The 14251-nt window shown below is 39.3% G+C and overlaps 1 protein-coding gene across 1 annotated transcript in view; it reads right to left on the bottom strand.

Annotated features, from left to right (window-relative positions):
• ATF6 (activating transcription factor 6) overlaps nt 1-14251 on the bottom strand; it is a gene marked incomplete at both ends in the record, with an annotated part of 124035 nt that overhangs the window by 50027 nt on the left and 59757 nt on the right. The window lies entirely within an intron of this gene.

Raw genomic sequence — 14251 nt, 5'->3', positions numbered from 1 at the left:
AGGGAATACAGAGGGAAATACACCAAGTGCGGTGTGTGTGTTCCTTTGAATCCCACTATGATGTACATAATTGCATTGTACCAATACAAGTATTTTAAAAATATAAATGCTTATCCTCTATAAAAGTATGCATGTTATGTTACGGTGATGAAAAAAATATATGCACCCTATAATAGTAAAACACAAATGTCAACTATTTTGCTAGACTAGTAGACATTGGGTGATTTCTCCATTTTTATTTTTCAAACTTCTGAACAGTGAGACAGTACTTCTGAAGTTAAAAAAGCCTTGTAAGCCGGGCGTGGTGGCGCACGCTTGTAATCCCTGTGCTTGGGAGGCAGAGACAGGAGGACTGCACAGGTTTGAAGCCAGTCTCGCTGACTTAAGAGACCCTGTTTCCAAATAAAATATAAAATAGGTCTGGGAGTGTAGCCCGGAGGTAGAAGGGTTTCACCCCCAGTACCACCATAAAAAAAAAAAAAGTCTTGTAAACCAACCACACAGTATGTTAGCGGGTCAGATTGGTTGGTCAGAGTTCCATGGAGTGAGGATGGTGGCACACACCTATAATCCCAGCACGTGGAGGCCGAGACAGGAGGATCGCAGGTGTGAGGGCAGGCTCGGCAACTTAGCAAGGCTTTCAGCAACCTAGTGAGACTCTGAAGACAAACATAAAAAGGGCTGGGGGTGTAGCTCAGGGACAGAATGACCCTGAGCTCGATCCCTAGTACCCTCCCTCTTCCACATAAGATTTCTAAGGAAATATGGAAACCTCATAAAGACTACAAAGAATGCGGCCACTCATAAGTAAGAATTTAATAAGCTATGGGGTAATTTTAAAACTCTAAGCTCAAAAGTCTAAGAACTTTAAGATGGTGACTGTTGTGCATCATTATGTGGTTTAAGGAAGCTGTCCCACTGCATTTCAGCCGTCAGGCCAAGACCAAGCGCAGAACAGCATTTCACTTTGTTCTACAGAACTGACTTACTATTTGTGGAGTTGTTAGTTAGTGGGATTCATGAATTATAAAAAGAATTTAAAACTAAAATTGTTTCATTTATTTCAGTCTGGTATTATGTGAAGAGATCGTCAAACTTGGAGGATTCGTGTGTGTTAGAAGGTCAAGCACGATGCGGACGTGCCTTGCCCTGTGCACTCCAAGTGCGTGCAGTTAAATGCCAGTCGAATGGTGTGAGCTGACGTGGGGCTCCTGGCGCGTTTGAATCAAACACAGCTCCTTAGAATGGAAATAAAAGAACTAGGAGGGATGCATGTGCAGGTAGGCTGTCTGCTAGGCAGCACCTTCTGTTGCTGCTTCTTGTGAGTGCCTGTGCATGTGGTTCTGCGATAGGACCCAAGGGTGTTCTCCCTCTAGGGCTACACTCCCACTCCTGTTTATTTTTTATTTGGAAAGAGGGTCTTGCTAAATTGCTGAGGCTGGTTTTGAACCTGAGACCCTCCTGTCTCAAACTCCAAAGTACTGGAATTCCAGGTGTGGGCCACAGCACCCAGTCATTCTTACTGTGTGTGTGTGTGTGTGTGTGTGTGTGTGTGTGTGTGTGTGTCTGTGTGTGTTTGTGGCACTGGGGGTGGAACCCAGGGGCTTTCTACCTCCGGGCTATACTCCCAGACCTATTTTATACTTAGTTTGAAAGCAGGGTCTCACTAAGTTGCTGAGAGCCTCACTACGTAGCTGAGGCTGAATTTGAACCTGTCCGATCCTCCTCTCTCAGCCTCCCAAGCGCCAGGATTACAAGTGTGCATCGTTCTTGCTTTTTAAGAGCACATTTGAGCCTGCGTATAAAAGAGTCTTGTTTTCTGCCATTATCCAGTATCAGGAAAAGTTCCCACTGAGCCGGTTTACAAAACTCCCTAATTTGCATCAGTTAGAATAGACAAAATATTCGCATCCATTTTAGTAAGGACAGGCCCAAAGTATAATGTATGTTTCCCAGATGTAACTATGAATAAAAAAATTTAAGTGGTGATTCAAAGAGAATTTTGTATCTCAAATTAGTTCACTTTATTCATGGAGGAATATATTCTTTTTATTCCATCAGGTTAGACAAAGGTGAAGAACGTGCACATTTAAATGCCAGGAGCCAGGCACTTCCTAGACAGACGCTGGCAGCCTCCGGGAAGCTTAAGGCCCAGCAGCACTACCGCAGAAAGCAAAGAATCGCCCAGCAGTAACAAGTTCAAACCCAGGAATACTTATGTTTTAAAGATCCATGCAAAAGAGTGTGCCTCCCCTCTGCTCTGAGCTAGACAGATGTCTCAGGCCGATCTCACTACGCCGGGGGGAGGGGGAGGCCACGACGCAGTGGACTTGGAAGGAAACACAGCACATGCACTTGTCTGCACAGTGAGAGCCTCGCTATGAGGTCTAATTAAAATGTGCTAATAGAAATAAAAAAAAATCAGCTTTAAAAAGCAAAATTAGCAGTACTTGGTGACAGTTTGGATGTGGAGAGATGAGAAAAAGTGGAATTCAACACTGCGTAACTCTTCATTTTTTTATAAAAGAGAAGTCCTAGTTATATTTATATTAAATCTCCTAGAGGTGAATTAGGAATAATGCATTGATGTACAGACAAATATGTGCATTCAAGCCAGGGTAACTTAGGGCTAGCAAGCAGAAAAGGAAAATCAAACCTTGAAACATGACCAGTTTTCCTAGATTTTGATTTTCTTCATAACTTTAGTTATTAAAGATTATATTGAAACTATTATGGAACCCCCCCCCCCCTTTTTTGGTACTGAGGACTGAACCCAGGAGCATTCTACCTCCAAGTTACAACCCCAGCCCTTTTTATTTTTTGTTTTGGAATCAGCCAGATGTGATGGTACATGGCTGCAATTCCAGTACTTGGGAGGCTGAGACAAGAGGATCACAAATTTGAGGCCAGCAACTTAGCAGGGCCTGCTTTCAAAATAAAAACTCCTGGGCTCAATCCCTAATAATAAGAAGAAGATATTTAAAGTACCTATACCAAGTATCCCTTCAACTTGTGAGTCACGGACTTATTCACAAACACGGATCCAGTACATAAACTAACACTGATTTGAATGTTCTCTTTATTATCTTATTTATATTTAATTCATACAATTATTTTAGTTTCACCGTTTCAAAACCAGTGGTAGAAGATGTTTCTAGAACTTAGTTTTATGTTTACTGTATATGTGTTTATGTTAAAAGCCACTCTCTCCCTTTAAAATAAACTACTTCTTTTAAAAATAAAACCCTCTTCTAAACATCTATGACAACCAGCCCAGAGCTTCTTCCTAAAGCACAAGTCTCAAGCCCTTTCTGCCTTCTGCAGGGTAGGAGCCATATTCCACAAGCCTGGTCTACAGGCTCCCTAGTGAGAGGGATCTGGCCACTTTTGGGGGGTATCTGGGGATGGAACCCAGGGGCATTCGACCTCTGAGCTAAACCCCCTGCCCTATTTTTAATCTTTATTTTGAAACAAGGTCTCACTGAGTTGTAAAGGACCTCACTAAGTAGCTGAGGCTGTCCAAGAACCGCAATCCTCCTGTCTCAGCCTCCCAAATGCTGGGATTACAAGCGTGCGTCACCGCGCCTGGCTCATGTTTTATCTCCCACATCCAAATCTGTTGCTCCGGCAAGCTCTCCCCTGCACCTTCTATGAAATGCTAATACCAATACTCCTCAATCTATTTTGTGAACTCTCCCAAATACATTCTATGAAGCCAATATCACATTAATACCAAAACCAAATAAAGACAGTTCAAGGAAGGAGAAATACAGGCCTATATCTTTGATTAATTTGGATGCAAATTCAAAACACAGGTTTTTTTTTTACCCCATTATACAATGCACTAATAAAAAAATCAAAATAAAAAAAATTTTCACCATCGGAAAAAGCCAAAAGTTTAAAGCAAATAGTGAAAAGCAAAAAGACAGGACAAAGAATTTACATATTCCAGTCTGAAAAATGAAGTAACTATTGTTCTGTTCTGGCTTCTCCCTCTGATTTTCCTTAACACGTTGCACACTGATACTGTGCTAATCACTGTCTGTTTAGTGTTGGTCTCTAGGCTGTAAGCTCTGGAAGGGCTTGTGTCCACTGCTGGATTCTTTGCTAAGAGGACAGCCAGGGGATATAATGGCAATTTGGGAAATATCATGTTGGAGGAATGCTAGCAAGATTGATTAAATCCCTTAATTAAACAATTCTTTTGAGAACAGCTGCAGTTGGAAGAGATTTAACAAAAAATTAAGATAAGGCAATTATTTAAAAAAAAAATGAAGCCAGGCACAGTGGCACATGCTTGTAATCCTGGTACTTAGAAGGCTGAGGGCAGGAGAATTGTGGTTTGTGTCCAGCCTCAACTACTTATACTTAGTGAGGCTCTCTTCAACTCAGTTAGACCCGGTTTCAAAATAAAGAATAAAAACAGGGCAGGGGGTGTAACCTGGAGGTAGAATGCCCCTGGGTTCCATCCCCAGACCCGCAAAAAAAAGAAAAAAAAAAAAAAAGGGATTAAAAAAAACAGGGCTGGAAGTATACTTCAGAGGTAGAATACCCCTGGGTTTCATTCCCGGTGCCACACATACAAAAACAAACAAACAAACCAACCCCACAACAGTATGACTAATTTTTTGAATAATAAAATCAATTCTTAAAAGATCTGAGGAAAGAAACCTTTTGTATTCTACACATAGCTCACATTCCTGATTTTTCTTAAAAAGCAACAAAAAGGTACCAGAATTGAGGAGCTGAGGTACTTAAAGTTGGGGCTTGGTATTTATCAATGCCATTCACCTGCTTACAGCAGAGGCGCCTGTGCTGGCCTGAGACAGGATCGCAGGTCCAAGACCAGTCTTAGTGGCATAGCAAGACCGTTTTAAAACAAAAAAATAAAGAAGGCTGGGGGCATAGCTTGCAGGTAGAATGCCTGCAGGTCCAACCCCAGTACAAATAAAACAACAGAGGTGTTTGTTCTGAATAAAATTAAGACTCTCATTTTGGGAGATGGAAACTGTGTTTTTTACTTTAAGAACAAGTCAACTACATAAAACTGAAGTAAAATAAAATAAAAAGTAAACGATTTATTATAGCCTTTTTTGTTCTAAAAATATGAATATGCAATCGGCAAAACAATTCTAAAGCATAGTACAAATATTCAGCAACCATAAGTACACGGAATTTTGGCTGCTCATTTCTCTCAGTATATACATATGTATTCTACTGAAAAATACACTTTGTAACTAGAAAGCAGACCCGAAAGCTCAGGCCAGCATGGCTGCTTCATCAGAAGAGATTTGACCTATTTCATAATCTGAATTCCAGTTATCTTACTATTTTTTTTTATCTTTTTAGTCACCTAAGAACTCATATAAAGGCAGGTACAGGCTTCGTCTGAAATGAGAAACAAGAACCCCAACTTGACGCCTTTGCATCGTCCACGACACTGTGCTGACGGAGCCTCTAGAAGCCTGTGGAAGGTTACACATGTGTGTTACTGCTGATTCTGAGAAAAGGATCAAGGCTGGAATCAGCTGTGGACGGGCTGCTGGCACCTGAGGACAGTCGGGTACTTACGCCTAGCAGAAGAGGGAGTCATTAAGTAATCCCATAATGATTCAGTGATATGCTATATCCCTACACGCAGCTACTCCTACTGGTAGCCAATGTGGTGTCTATATTATGCATCTTCTCAAAGTCTACCCATAAAAGGATCTTCAGAGATCAGGAGCAATGTATTGAAGTAAATGTCACACAATTCTCAGTCCTGAAGTTTTTCAGGAAAAAACAACTTTCGGTGTTCAAATTTGCTCATGGCAAAAACGAAATAATTCAGTGTCCAAAGGAACCAGTCACTGCATTTGAGGAGAGGAAATGAGGTGGGTGTCTCAGACCATAACTGACTCAGCTCACACAACATCAGCTCCTCCCAACTATAATGACACCTTCCTCCAGAATTAGGTTTGGTGATATCATAAAAAAGCTTGGGCCAAATTCTGTTTAGGTATATAATGATTTAATAGGTTACTTTGCTAGTTTCCTAACTGTATAGGAGGAAAAGCTCAAGAACTGATTTAGATACAAATTAGAAACAGTTCTATCAACTTCTATATTTTTAAAACTTCTAGAGTTCCTCCTGTGACCCATTTTCTCCCTAGCTTCTGCATATTAGGGAGAGCATCCGATTTCTTATTTTTGTGACTGACTAATCTCACTTAGCATACTGTTCTCAAATTCTATTTCCCTGTAAATGATGTAATTGTGTTCTTTTTTATGGCTGAGTAAAGTTCCACTGTGTACATATCCCACAGTTTTGTAATCCACTCATCTGCTGATGGACATCTTGGCTGGTTCCATGGTTTGGCAATGGTGAATTGTGTGGCCAAGAACATAGATAAACATGCTTAGTTTGGTAATCTGGCTTCTACTCTTCTGGGCAGATACTCAGAAGTGGTACTGCTGGATCACACGGGAGGTTTGTTCCCATTCTTTCTTCTGAGGATCCTCCATCCTGTTTTCCAAAGTGGTTGCACTAATTTGCAATCCCACTCACAATGCATTAAAGTCCACTTCTCCACATCCTGCCAGCATTTGTTGTTGTTTGTGTTTTTAATGATTGCCATTCTAGATGGAGCTAGGTGGAATATCAGGGTATTTCTGATTTGCAACTCTATGATTGCTAATGATGTTGAGCATTTTTCATACATTTATTGTCCATTTGAATTTCTTCTTTTGTGAAGTGTCTATTTAGTTCACTTGCCCATTTTTGACTGGGTTTTCTTAGTGCTGAGTTTCTTGAGTTCTCTGAATATTCTAGATATTAGTTCTCTATCGGAGGAGCAGGTGGTAAAAATCTTCTCCCATCCTGTTGGCTCTCTATTGAGGTTCTTGATAGTTTCCTTTGCTATACAGAAGCTCTTCAGATGAATGCAATCCCATGAACTGATTTACCTTTCAGTTTCTAGTACCTCTGGGTTCTTGTTGAGAAAGTTCTTACCTGTGCCTATGTGTTGCAGTGTTGGACCTGTAGTCTCTTCAAGTAGCTGCAAGGTCTCTGGTCTAATTTCCAAGTCTTTGATCCATCTTGAATTGACTCTTGGGCAGATTAAGAGAGTGGGGTTGATTTCCATTTTTTTTTTTTTTTTTTGCATATGGTTAACCAGTTTTTGCAACACCATTTGTTGAATAGACTATCTTTTTTTCCCAGTGTATCTTTTTGGCCCCTTTGACAAAAATCAATTGGTCTATGTATCTGTTTTTATGCCAGTGCCATGGTGTTTTTATTACTATGGCTTTGTAGTATAGTTTAAAGTTAGGTATCATGACTCCTCCTACATGGTGTTTGTTGCTGAGAACTACTTTGGCTATCCTGGGTTTTTTGTTGTTCCAAATGAAGTTAAGGACTGATTTTGAAGGACCAAAGTGATGCCATGACAGGCTTTAGTCAAAGCTTTAAGTGAAGTAGGCCTAGGTTTCCTTTTCTTAGAAGTTAAGTTTCTGTAACTCATGTCCCTTCTGGATAAACTGTAACTGTGTTAATCTGACTTTCCCCTAGACACAGCCAATCAGTGCAGAGTACCTCTGTGTCTAGAATCAGCAGATAAACAAGCAAGGTCACTCTGCTCTGAGAAAAGAGACCCCCACTCAACTTGAACATTCTTGAGATAGGTACCACGGGCCGGACCAATCAACTTATAGGTCAACTTAGATGGCTGAAATTTTCTTGATGACAGCCCTTTCCTATGGCACAAAAGCTAAACCAATCGAGAACCAACAGTGGTTGCTTGGTTACAAAACAACCAATCAATGTAATGGTGTAAAAGGATAAAAGCTTTGTTCTTGGGGGGCAAAGTGCTCTTCCTCCGTGACCAGTGTTGGTGTACATGGAGAGCTCAAGCTCGAGCTTGAAAACAATCCCTCACGTAATTTACATCGGACTCGGCTCCTGGTGGTCTTTGGTGGATAACGAACTGGCGTAACAATTTTTCTATGTCTGTGAGGAATGACCTTGGTAATTTAATAGGCATTGTGTTGAGTCTGTAGGTTACTTTTGGAAGTATGGCCATTTTGATATTTATTCTGCTTATATAAGATCATGGGAGATCTTTCCCTCTCCTAAGGTCTCATTCTATTTCTTTTTTCAATGTTTTATAATTCTCTTAGTAGAGCTCTTTTACCTCCTTGGTTGTTTATTCCTAAGTATTTTCTTTTGTGTGTGTGGGGGATCTCCTGAGTGGAATTGTTTTTCTGGATTTCTTTTTCAGTGGCTTTATGGTTAACATAGAGAAAAGCTTCTCTAATTTTTAAAGATTTATTTTGTATCCAGACTTTACTGAATTTGTCGATCAGTCTATAAGCCTTTGGTTGAGTTTGTTGGGTCTTCTTAGTATCATGTCATCTGCAAAGGGTGAAAGTTTTAGTTCTTTTCCTAGCTGTACTCTTGAGTTCCTCTTCTTGCCTTATTACTCTGGCTAGAATCTCAAGTACTATAATGAAGTGATAATGGACATCCTTGTTTTGTTCATGTTTTTAGGGGGAATTCTCACAATTTTTCCCTATTTAATATGATATTGGCTGTATAGGCCTATTGTAGCCTGCCATTATGATGTTGAAGTATATTCCTATTATTCCGATTCTCTACAGTACTTTTAGCATAGATGGGTGTTGGATTTTGTAAAATGCTTTTCCAGCATCTATTGAAATGATCATGTGATTTTTGTCTTTGGTTCTGTTTGTGTGATTAATTACCTGGAGTTTTCTTCTTCTTCTTCTTCTTTTTTTTTTTTTTTTTTTGGTGGTACTGGGGTTCCTGGAAACCCTTCTACCTCCGGGCTACACTCCCAGACCTATTTATATTTTTATTTTAAAACAGGGTCTTTTAAGCCAGCAAGGGTGGCTTCAAACCTTTTGTCTCCGCCTCGCAAGCGCGGGGATTACAAGTGTGTGCCACTACACCAGGCTACATGGATTGATTTTCGTATGCTGAACCAGCCTTGCATCCCTGGATGAACCCTACGTAGTCATGGTATATGATTTTCTTGATGTGGCTTTGAATGCGTGCTGCTACTATTTTGCTTAGCAGTTTTGTGTCAAAATGATAAAAGCCTGTAGTTTTCTTTCCTTGAGCTGTCTTTATTTGGTTTTAGTATTAATGTGATGTTGGCTTCATAGAACGTATTTGAGAGAGTTCCATTTCTATTTCACAAAATAGATTGGAGATTATTGGGATTATCTTTTATAAAGCTTTTTATAAAATTCATTCTGGAAACCATTTGGTCCTGGGTTGTTCTTTGATGGTAGGCTCTATATTGGGGCTTCAATCTCTTTGATTGCTATTGGTTGGTTTAAGTTTTCTACATATTCTTAGGAAGGTTGTATTTACCTAAAAATCTGTTAATTTCTTCCAGACTTTCCATTTTGTTGAAGTACAGTTTTTCAAAGTAGTTTCTGATAATCCTCTAGATTTCTACACTATTGGTGGCAATATCTTTTGTATCTCTTCATAATTTGGGTTGATTCTCTCTTTTTTGGTTTGGCTAGTGATTTTTCTATCTTGTTAATTTTTTGAGAAGCCAGCTTTTATTTTGTTGATTGGGGGTTAGACTGTTTCTGTTCTTCAAGGACTTTGAGATGTGTCATTAGGTTATTTATTTGGTGATTTTCTGTTGTTCTTTTGTGGGCACTCAGTGCTATGAATTTTCCTCTTAATACTGCCATTAAGGTGTCCCAGAGATTTTGATATGTATCTCTAATTTTGTTTATAGAAATTTCTTGATTTCACCTCTTACTTCTTCTATGACCCATTCTTCATTCAGCAGTGTGGTAAGCCGGGCGTGGTGGCACAAGCTTGTAATCCCAGCATTTGGGAGGCTGAGACAGGAGGATCGTGGTTCGCGGACAGCCTCAGCTCTTTAGTGAGGCCCTCTGCAATTCAGTGAGACCCTGTTTCAAAATAAAGAATAAAAAATTGGGCAGGGGGTATACCTCGGAGGTCAAATGCCTCTGGGTTCCATCCCCAGGCCCGCAAAAAAAAAAAACAGTGTGGTGTTCAATCTCCACATGTTTGTGTAAGGTTTCTCTGGGTCTTCTTATAGTTTATTTCTAGTTTCATCCCATTATGGTCTGAAAAGACACAGGAAAATGTCACATTTTTTTTAAATTTGCTAGTGCTAACTCTGTGGCCCAGGATATGATCTATTTTGGAGAAGTTTCCATGAGCAGCTGAGAAAAATGTGAGCTCTGCTGTAGTTGGGTGGGATATTCTATGTGTCTAACAGGTCCATTTGGTTGATGGTGTTCTTTAGGTTTGAGGCATCTTTACTGACATTTTGTCTAGAAGATCTGTCTAGCAGTGTGAGAAGAGTGTAGAAGTCTCCCATTATTATTGTATGGGGTTTATGTGTGACTTCATGTCACAAAGGGTTTTTTTAAAAAATAAAAGTAGCTATACCTATACTATGTTTGTGACATAAATGTTGACTATCGTTATTTCCTCTTGATGGATTGTTTCTTTTACCAGTTTAAAAAAAGAATAACCTGCTTTGTCTCATCTGATAAGCTTTGGCTTGAAGTCTAACTTGTCTGATATCATAGTTGCTATTCCTGCCTGTCTTTGAGTTTTGTTGGCATGCATTACCTTGTTCTAGCCCTTTACCTTTAGTTTGTTAATATCTTTTCTTGTAAGGTGCATTTCTTGCAGGTAGCAGATAGACAGATTCTGGTTTTTAATCCATGTTGCCAACTTGTATCTTTTTATTTGGAAGGTGAGGTCATTTGTGTTCAGTGTGATATTGAGACATGGCATTATTGTTGCTCTGGTTCTGGCATTTATTACTTCTTTCTTCTTTGTAGTGAATCTCTATATTTTCTCTAGTGCTTGTCTTGAAGACATAACTTCTTTTAGCTTCTGTTTGTCATGAAAGATTTTTATTTCCCATTGAACTTGAGAGATAGTTTTGCTGGTTAAGAAATTTGGGGCTGCAAGCTGTTTTCTTTCAGAGTTTGGAACATACTACTCCAGCCCTTCTGGGTTTCATGACTTGATTTGGGAAGTTTAGAGTGATTTTAATTGGTTTGCCTCTCAATGTCACTTGGTATTTTGCTTTTGTTGCCTTTAAGATTCTCCTTGGCTGGGCATGGTGGCACATGCTTGTAATCCCAGCATTTGAGAGGCTAAGACAGGAGGATCGCGGTTCACGAACAGCCTCAGCTACTTAGTGAGACCCTTTCCAAGTCAGTGAGACCCTGTTTCAAAATAAAGAATTTAAAAATAATTGGGCAGGCCGGGCTTGGTAGCGCACACTTGTAATCCCCACACTTAGGAGCCGGAGACAGGAGGATCGCGCAGGTTCAAAAGCCAGCCGTGCTGGCTTAAGAGACACTGTTTCCAAATAAAGAAGTATAAAATAGGTCTGGGAGTGTAGCCCGGAGATAGAAGGGCTTCCAGGAACCCCAGTACCACCAAAAATAATAAAAATTAAAATAATAATAATAATAATTGGGCTGGGGGTGTAGCTCATAGCTAGAATGCCCTTGGGTTCCATCCTCCCCAGTACTGCAAAAAAAAAAAAAAAAAAAAAATCTCTCCTTGGCTTCTAGTTTGGTCAGTTTGACTATTCTTTTTTTTTTTTTTTTTTTTGGTGGTACTTGGGGTTGAACCCAGAGGCTTTCTACCTCCAGGCTATACTCCCAGACCTATTTTATATTTTATTTGGAAACAGGGTCTCAGTACGTTGCTGAGAGTCTCACTAAGTAGCTGAGGCTGGCTTTGATCCTCCTAGCTCAGCCTCCCAAGCGCAGGGATTACAAGCGTGCGCCACCACGCCTGGCTCAGTTTGACTATTCTGTGGCATGGTGAACCTTTTCTCTGATCTTGTCTAAAGGAGGTTCTATAAGTTTCCTGTATCTGTGTATTGACCTCTCATTCTATGTTTGAAAATTTTTCTGATATTACTTCTTCTTTGAAAAGACTGTTGATCCCTTAGGTTTCATCTTCTATTCCCTCTTCTATACCTATTATTCTTATGTTAGCTCTTTTAATATGTAACCATATCTTTTCAATGTCCAATTCAAATTGTTTTTTAAATTATATACTATGCATTCATTTTTTAAGTGATCATCTTCTAAGCGCGAGATTCTATTCTCCAAGTGATCTAATATATTGCCCATAGTTTGTATTGATGCCTTCTCTTCGATGATTGCATCCTTTATTTCTTTCAGATTCTCTCTAAATTCTTTTTGGAAATCGTATCATTTCTACTGTTAAATTTCTGATTTGTCTGTCTGGTGATCTCTGCAATTTTGTGTTGGATGGGTTCTGTTATTATGGGGTTGTGGGAGCTCATGGTTTCTTTGTTATTCCTTCTCCTTATGATTTCAGGAGTTTGTATCTGTTCTTCTGATAGATTTCTCTCAGTCTCTAGGTATCAGTTGGTGTACCCAAGGGCAAGTTGTGTTGTATTCACTAGTGAGGGTTGAGTGAGGAGGAAAGTGTAGTCGTAAATGCAAGGGTAGGGTGAAGCCACAGATAGGGCTGAAAAGAATGAGAGTGTGATTTGGTAAGGTGGCATACAGTAGAGATTAGAGATAGTGAATATACAGTAATATTATAGCAACCAATGTAGAGTAGTATAGTGATATAAAGTAGATTTAATACAAGACAAAGAAGAGAAAATATGAGAGGAAACAAAGGATGGAGAAGAGAATAGACATGTTACAAGAGAAGAGGTGTGTGAAAGTGGTGGGTAAGAAAGTAAATAAACAAGTATACAGCTAGGGCTGTGTTGGTCTGACTTCTCCTCATTCACACCTGGGTGGTCTTGGTGGTCCTGGAGATTCTATTAGTTGGCTCTAGTGTTAAGTGTAGGTCACCCTCCGTGCTTTCCACTGATGCAAGGCCTGAGTCTCTCTGAGCCTCTGTATGTCCAACAGCAGACTCCACCCATGTATCAGTTGAAAGTAAATATTTTTAAAGTTATTCTTTGCATACATAAATCATGCTACATAGACTACTGAGCAATCTTTTTTCAAACATAAAGCAAACTGTTCACATGAAAACTCAATAAAAAGCTCAAATACATTTTTTATGTTAGCTAGTAATCTATCATGAAGACAGATAACAAATGACTAAATTCTCTAACTCCTCACAATAATAAATCAGATTTGACAGGGAATTTGAGATCAAGAATTTCTGATCTCAAATAAAGAATCACATAAAGAATCACAATAAAAAGCACTTACACACACACACACACACACACACACACACACACACACACACACACACACCATGCTTTTCAATGCGAGTCTTGAGACCCAATCCTTAATATTAGTCTACTTAGGTTAAACTACTCTCTTTTTTAAGACATAGCAAAGATACTTCTTTCCAAACATGTTTGGAATTTCATATGCGGTTTTTAAAACCAGAAACCTGCCAGGCCTGTTTACTCTATTCTTTGCTTTGGAACCAGAAGCTTTATTACAATCTTTCAGACCATTATTTAGTAGTATGAAAATGTAACCTAATGAATATACAATCAGGTAATTTTGCAAACAGAAACATTTTGAAGTTATGTTACAACAAAACATGGTTGCTTTTGCAGGGCTAGAGTAATCTGTTATTTATATAACCCATACCATATCTAACTGCACCAATTACAAAGAAAAACAACTTATTAAGTCAGAACACCTCAATTACCATTCTTACTCTAAGGTTGCCACTTGTGTGCTTGGAGAAGCTATGAAACTCTTTTACTCTTGGTATTTGCATCCATAAAACAGGGACAGAAATATCTACATGATTATGTGAGAAACCCAGGAGATTACACAGGAGAGTATGGCAAGCTCTAAACTCATGCATACCGAATGTGCCAATATTGTAGATAATGAAATAAAACAGAAAAAGGACAGACTGTTGCCAATATATTCATTAATAAACCAATGTTAAGTGGATTCTTAGACAATTCTGTCCTATATTTCATAATGTTCTTTAGACCTGAATGGTTATATCTTAGAGAAAGCTAAAAATTAATTAGAAAGAAAAACACTTCTAAAGTGGGGGGCAGTCCCTCTTCTGAGATAAGACTTCTTAAAAATGTATGTTTACAAATTCATTTATTCACATTTTTCCCACCTAGAATGGGACACACACCTCTAGACACTCCACAGCCAAACGCCAAGTCAGCCCAGGTCACCTGAGGGCTCCATCAGAGTCTACGCCTCAGCAACCAGACGGAAACCGGCTTTAAAAGCCTCAGCA

Source organism: Muscardinus avellanarius, assembly GCF_963383645.1.
Source record: "Muscardinus avellanarius genome assembly, chromosome: 3".
Lineage (NCBI taxonomy): Eukaryota > Metazoa > Chordata > Mammalia > Rodentia > Gliridae > Muscardinus > Muscardinus avellanarius.
This window is presented reverse-complemented; position numbering and strand designations above follow the sequence as displayed.